This window comes from Arachis ipaensis, chromosome B9 (genome assembly GCF_059453495.1).
Source record: "Arachis ipaensis isolate K30076 ecotype BB chromosome B9, ASM5945349v1, whole genome shotgun sequence".
Lineage (NCBI taxonomy): Eukaryota > Viridiplantae > Streptophyta > Magnoliopsida > Fabales > Fabaceae > Arachis > Arachis ipaensis.
In genome coordinates this window covers 33407099-33414215 of record NC_142444.1, presented here as the reverse complement: position 1 = coordinate 33414215, position 7117 = coordinate 33407099, and positions in this window count along the sequence as shown.

The window sequence follows — 7117 nt, the reverse complement described above, 5'->3', positions numbered from 1 at the left end:
TTTCCATGTCCTTATGCTGGCCTTAGGTTGGTTATTTAACCACCTCTTAGCTTGGTCTTTTACAGCAAATGGAAACAGTAATAATTTGTAGACATCCTGATCTACTTCCTTATCATGTATTGTGTCAGCAATCTGTAAAAACTGTGCCAGAAACTCTGTAGGTTCTTCCTGTGAAAGACCGGAATACTGGCAACTTTGCTGCACCATGATAATGAGCTGAGGATTCAACTCAAAGCTACTGACTCCAATGGAGGGTATTGAAAAACCCCAATTTGACGGGTTGTTTTGCCCTGAATTTAGAACATTTTGATAACCTTTTGTCACATTTAGCCTAAGAATTAGCGTGGTTTTGTTATCTCTTCCATGATTGTGCTTAAGTGTAAAAACATACTTTTTAAGCCTTATTTTGGTGAATTCTAGTTTCTGTTTGATTCCATAAGATGCCTTGATGTGTTTGCTAGTAATTCCAGGGTTGAAATAGGCTAGGCATGGATCAAAGGAAGCAAGGAAGGAAGCATACAAGTGGAGAGAAGCATAAAAAGTCAAAGAAGCAAAGTCAGCCATGCACGCGCACGCGCACAAGGCGCTCGCGCGCACATTGCAGAATCGACCAGGGACGCGCACGCGTACCATGCGCGCACGCGCCGATGCTGGCACATGACCTCATTAATGCAACACGTGCCTGGAGATTTGAGAGGGTTTCTGAACCCATTTTTGGCGCCAAATTGCTAAGGGAAAGGAATAAAAGGATGAAGGATTAAGGAGAAGGCATCATTCATCACTTTCATACTTTTAGATACTTTTCATACTTTAGAAGTTAGGAATAATTAGTTTAGTTTTAGCTTTGTAGTTAGTTTCTAGAGAGAGAAGCTCTCTCTTCTCTCTAGGATTAGGATTAGGTTTAGGTTAATCTCTCTTCTTAGATCTAGGTTTAACTCATGCTTTGATTCACTTTTCATTCACCAATTCCTAAGCTTCTCCTCTTCCTCTTTCTAGATGTGTGCTTTAATAATTGTAGTTCTTCATTTTGTTTTGGATATATTGTTGTTCCTTGGTTCTCTTTCAATAATGCAACTTGAGGTAATTCATGATAATTGTGATTTCCTTGATTGTTGTTGTTAATTCTTTACATTCAATGGTAGTTAGAATTCATTCTTGTTGTGATTGACTATACTTTTCTTTTGTGCCTCCCAAGTGTTTGATGAAATGCTTGGTTGGATTTTAGTATAGATTTTGTTCCTCTTGGCCTAGGTAGAGTAATTAGTGACACTTGAGTTATCTAGTTCCTTTGTTGATTGATAATTGGAGAGATTGCTAATTGGTTTGGAGTGCACTAAGGCTAGTCTTTCCTTGGGAGTTGGCTAGGACTTGTGGCTCAAGTCAATTCATCCACTTGACTTTCCTTTAATTAGTAAGGGTTAACTAAGTGGTAGCAATGAACAATTCTCATCACAATTGAGAAGGATAACTAGGATAGGACTTCTAGTTCTCACACCTTACCAAGAGCCTTTTATAGTTGTTAGTTTATTTTCATTGCCATTTACTTTCATGCTTCTTATCCAAAACCCCAAAATAACTCATAACCAATAACAAGACACTTTATTGCAATTCCTAGGGAGAACGACCCGAGGTTTGAATACTTCGGTTTATAAATTTTAGGGGTTTGTTTTAGTGACAACCAACTTTTTGTATGAAAGGATTAGTGATTGGTTTAGAAACTATACTTGCAACGAGAATTCATTTGTGAAATTCTGAACCATCAAAAATCCATTCGTCAGGTATGCAGATACTACTCCCCTATGAAGCAGTAGAGGGGTTAGCATATGACCCCAGAGTCCTCCTGGACTGTTCATTTCTGCTTAGGTCCATGATGGAGAAAGGGAGATGATGTAAAATAGAAGAAAATATTTTTATTTATAGGAGAGAGAAAGTGGTTAGGAAGTTTTGAAAAGGATATGATGACTTTTGAAAAAGGTTTTAAATTTTGAAATAAAAATCTGAATTTTAAAGGTAAATTTCGAAAATTTGCTTTAAAATAGAGAGAGAAGATATTTTTGAATTTAAAGAGGAGAGAGAAAAACAATAATATAGCACAAGATTTAAAATTTTTTAGATCTAATGCTCCTTGTTTTCGAAAATTTTGGAGGGAAAACACCAAGGAACACCAAACTTAAAAATTTTAAGATCAAGACACAAGGAAACTCAAGAACATGAAGAAAGAACACCAAACTTAAAATTTTAAGAAAACCAAACTAAAATTTTCGAAAAACAAAGAAAAATCAACAAGAAAACACCAAACTTAAAGTTTGGCACAAGATTTATTCAAAAAAAAATTATTTTTAAAAAAGATTTTAAAAATAGGCTAGCCAATTACTAAGAACATAAGCACCACGCTCTAGCTAATTGAGCTATAAGTTTAAATTGTTTTAACAAGGTATAAATAATAAAAGACTCTAAACCAAAAAGAAAAATTTTTCCTAATCTAAGCAACAAAATAAACCGTCAGTTGTCCAAACTCAAACAATCCCCGGCAATGGCGCCAAAAACTTGGTGCACGAATTGTAAATCACACTTTTTACAACTCGTACCACTAACCAGCAAGTGCACTGGGTCGTCCAAGTAATACCTTACGTGAGTAAGGGTCGATCCCACGGAGATTGTTGGCTTGAAGCAATCTATGGTTATCTTGTAACTCTTAGTCAGGAAAACAATAAAATAATTCACTTATCAAATTTGATTGCAAGGAATAAAAGAGCAGAACACAAATTATACTTGTATGCAATGATGGAGAATATGTTGGAGTTTTGGAGATGCTTTGTTTTCTGAAATTTTGCTTTCCTCTGTTTTCTGATTCATGCACGCACGTCCTCCTATGGCAAGCTGTGTGTTGGTGGATCACCGTTGTCAATGGCTCCCATCCATCCTTCAAGTGAAAAGGGTCCAGATGCGCTGTCACCGCACGGCTAATCATCTGGAGGTTCTCAATCGTACCAGAATAGGATTTACTATCCTTTTGCGTCTGTCACTACGCCCAGCACTCATGAGTTTGAAGCTCGTCACAGTCATTCAATCCCTGAATCCTACTCGGAATACCATAGACAAGGTTTAGAATTTCCGGATTCTCTTGAATGCTGCCATCAATCTAGCTTATACCACGAAGATTCTGATTAAGAGATCTAAGAGATATTCATTCATTCTACGGTGGAACGTAAGTGGTTGTCAGGCACGCGTTCATGGAGGAATGATGATGATTGTCACGTTCATCACATTCATATTGAAGTGCGATGGATATCTTAGATAGGAACACGCATGTTTGAATGGAAAACAGAAATACTTGCATTAATTCATCGAGACACAGCAGAGCTCCTCACCCCCAACAATGGAGTTTAGAGACTCATGCCGTCAAAAGGTACAAAGTTCAGATCTAAAATGTCATGAGATGCAAAATAAATCTCTAAAAGTTGTTTAAATACTAAACTAGTAACCTAGGTTTACAGAAAATGAGTAAACTATGAAAGATAGCGCAGAAATCCACTTCTGGGGCCCACTTGGTGTGTGCTAGGGCTGAGACTTAAGCTTCTCACGTGCCTGGGCTGTTTTGGGCAGTCAACGCCAGGTTGTAACCTGTTTATGGCATTGAACTCCAACTTGTAACTTGTTTCTGGCGCTGGACGCCAGACTGCAACATGAAACTGGCGTTCAACGCCAATTTACGTCGTCTATCCTTGAGCAAAGTATGAACTATTATATATTTCTGGAAAGCCCTGGATGTCTACTTTCCAACGCAATTGAAAGCGCGCCATTTGGAGTTCTGTAGCTCCAGAAAATCCACTTTGAGTGCAGGGAGGTCAGAATCCAACAACATCAGCAGTCTTTTTTCAGCCTGAATCAGATTTTTGCTCAGCTCCCTCAATTTCAGCTAAAAAATACCTGAAATCATAGAAAAACACACAAACTCATAGTAAAGTCCAGAAATATGAATTTTGCCTAGAGACTACTGAAAATAAACTAAAAACTAACTAAAACACACTAAAAACTATATGAAATTAACCCCAAAAAGCGTATAAAATATCCGCTCATCACAATCCCTTCACGATGCCGGACGACCATGACAACGACCACAACTCTGGTTTGGAGGAAAGAACTCCGCTTAAAAACACGGATGCCACATCAAAAGATGTGCCTCAAAACAAGGGGGATAAACAACCTTCCAACACAAACACAGAAATCCTAGAAGCCATCCGAGAGCAACAAGATTGCCTCAAACAGCTCGAGCAAGAGACTGAACATCAGTGAGCAGCTGAAAGAGACCTCCGCAGAGAAACTAGGTGACGACGAGATCTAGAGAATAAGTTGTTGAAGCTCGAAGCCGACCTCAAGACCAGAAATACTCATTCCAACCCTAAGGACAACTCCCACAAGGACCAAGATCCCTTCAGCAAAGAGATCATGAAAGCCAAAGTTCCAAAAGATTTTAAAGCTCACAACATGACGTCATATGATGGTACCTCGGATCCCAGCCATCATCTCAGCAATTTCAGGAGCAAAATGTATCTCACCGATGCCTCGGATGCCGTTCGATGCAAGCCTTCTCGACAACCCTGACAAAAACAGCAATAAAGTGGTTCGACAGTCTGCCTCCCAAATCCATCACAAGTTTTGATGACTTAGCCAAGAAGTTTCTTGCTAGATTTTCCATTCAGAAGGACAAAGACAAACACGCCCCAAGCCTATTAGGAATCAAACAAGGAGATCGGGAGAGTCTTCGATCTTACATGGAAAGATTCAACAAAGCATGCCTGGACATACAAAGCCTACCAACAGAAGCAGCCATCATGGGTCTCATCAATGGCCTGCGAGAAGGACCCTTTAGTCACTCTATATCAAAGAAACACCCAACATCTTTAAATGAAGTACAAGAACGGGCAGAGAAGTATATCAACATGGAAGAAAATTCTTGGTTAGGAGAGACCTCGAAATCTGGATTCTCCTACTCTTCCCGGGATAAGGATAAAGAGTCCAGGAAAAAAGAAGATCAACACGGAGAGGAGCCTAAAAAATACCACAATTACACCCCCTCTTCGAGTGTCTCTTGTGGATGTTTTCCGAGAAGTATGCCACATTGAGAAGATTCCACCACCTCGTCCAATCAAAAGCAAAAAAAAGAAGGGGAAATCTGACAAAATACTGTGAATACCACCGAATCTACGGACATCCTACAAATGAGTGCTTCAACTTAAAATATGTCATAGAAAAATTGGTAAGAGAAGGACGACTGGATTGATACCTAGCCAACAAAACGGATGAACCCAGAAAAAGAAGAAGGGACGAAGAGGTCGGACGAGCCGAACGACCACCCCGCACCCCAGAGAGGCACATTCACATGATAAATGGAGGATTCGCAGGAGGAGGGATCTCCAAATCATCTCGCAAAAGGCACCTTAAAGAAGTATATCACGTTGGAGGGGGAGAAGGATCACCCGACATCCCTACTATTACTTTTACCCAGGAAAACGCGGTAGGCATCATCCCGAGACATGATGATCCCATGGTCATTACTATCATATTGGCCAATGCCAACCTCCACCGTACACTGGTGGACCAAGGAAGCTCGGCGAATATCCTGTTTAAATCCGCCTTCAAAAAACTCGGCCTACAAAAAATAGAGCTCAGAGCATATCCAAACAGCTTGTTTGGACTAGGAGACACTCCAATCCAACCCCTTGGATATATATCACTACACACAACCTTTGGAAAGGGAATCCGATTAAGGACACTCAACATAGACTACATCGTAGTAGACGTGAACTCAGCCTACAATGCCCTGATAGGTCAGACAACGCTAAATCAGCTTGCCGCAGTAGTTTTGACTCCACATCTATGTATGAAGTTTCCAACCCCAGAAGGGATAGCCACGATAGAAGGAGACCAGAAAATTGCGCGACGCTATTACAACGAAAGTCTGAACCTTAGAGGAAAAGGAGAAGAAATCAACAGTATCGAACTCGGAGGAGCTCGAGGCCAGGAAAAACTTTGTCCACAACCGGAGGGCGAGATCGAGGAAGTCCAGATCGGAGATATCCCAAATAAAACAACAAATATTGGGGTGACTTTGAAAAGAGACATAAAAGAGTCTCTGATACAGTTCCTAAGAGATAATGCCGACCTCTTTGCATGGAAGGCCACAGACATGCGGGGCATAGATCCCAAATTAATGTGCCACAAACTGGCAGTATACCCAGGATCTCGGCCAGTACAACAGAAGCGTCGGAAGCTCAGACCAGAGAGATCCCAAGCTGTGGAAGAACAGGTCTGAGCTCTACTGGAGGCAGGATTCATAAGAGAAGTCGAGTATCCACTATGGCTAGCCAACGTTGTATTGGTGAAAAAGTCAAATGGGAAATGGCGGATGTACACTGATTACACCGATCTGAATAAAGCCTGTCCAAAAGATCCGTATCCACTCTCAAGTATAGACACTCTAGTGGATGCCTCCTCTGGATACAAGTACTTTTCCTTCATGGATGCTTATTCGGGATATAATCAAATCCCAATGTACCCACCTGATCAAGAAAATACCTCATTCCTAACCCCAAAAGCAAATTACTGTTATGTCGTCATGCCATTTGGACTCAAAAACGCAGGAGCTACCTACCAAAGATTAATGAATAAGGTCTTCGCAGACCATATCAGGAAACTCATGGAGGTATATGTAGATGACATGTTGGTAAAAACATAAAGTGAGGAGTCATTACTGTCCGACCTTGTCAAAGTGTTCAACACCATCCGAAAGCATGGCATGCGACTTAATTCCGCAAAGTATACCTTTGTAGTAGAAGCCAGCAAATTCCTGGGTTTCATGCTAACATAACGAGGAATTGAGGCAAACCCAGATAAATGCTGAGCTATACTTAACATGAAAAGTCTGACCTGCGTCAAAGAAGTACAACAACTCAACGGAAGACTGGCAGCCTTGTCCATATTTCTAGCCAGATCGGCCATACGATCTCTCCCCTTCTACGCTACACTAAGGAAGGGAAAGAGGTTTGAATGGACCACAGAGTGCGAACAAGCCTTCTAGGATTTCAAAAAATTCCTGGGACAACCACCCATCTTT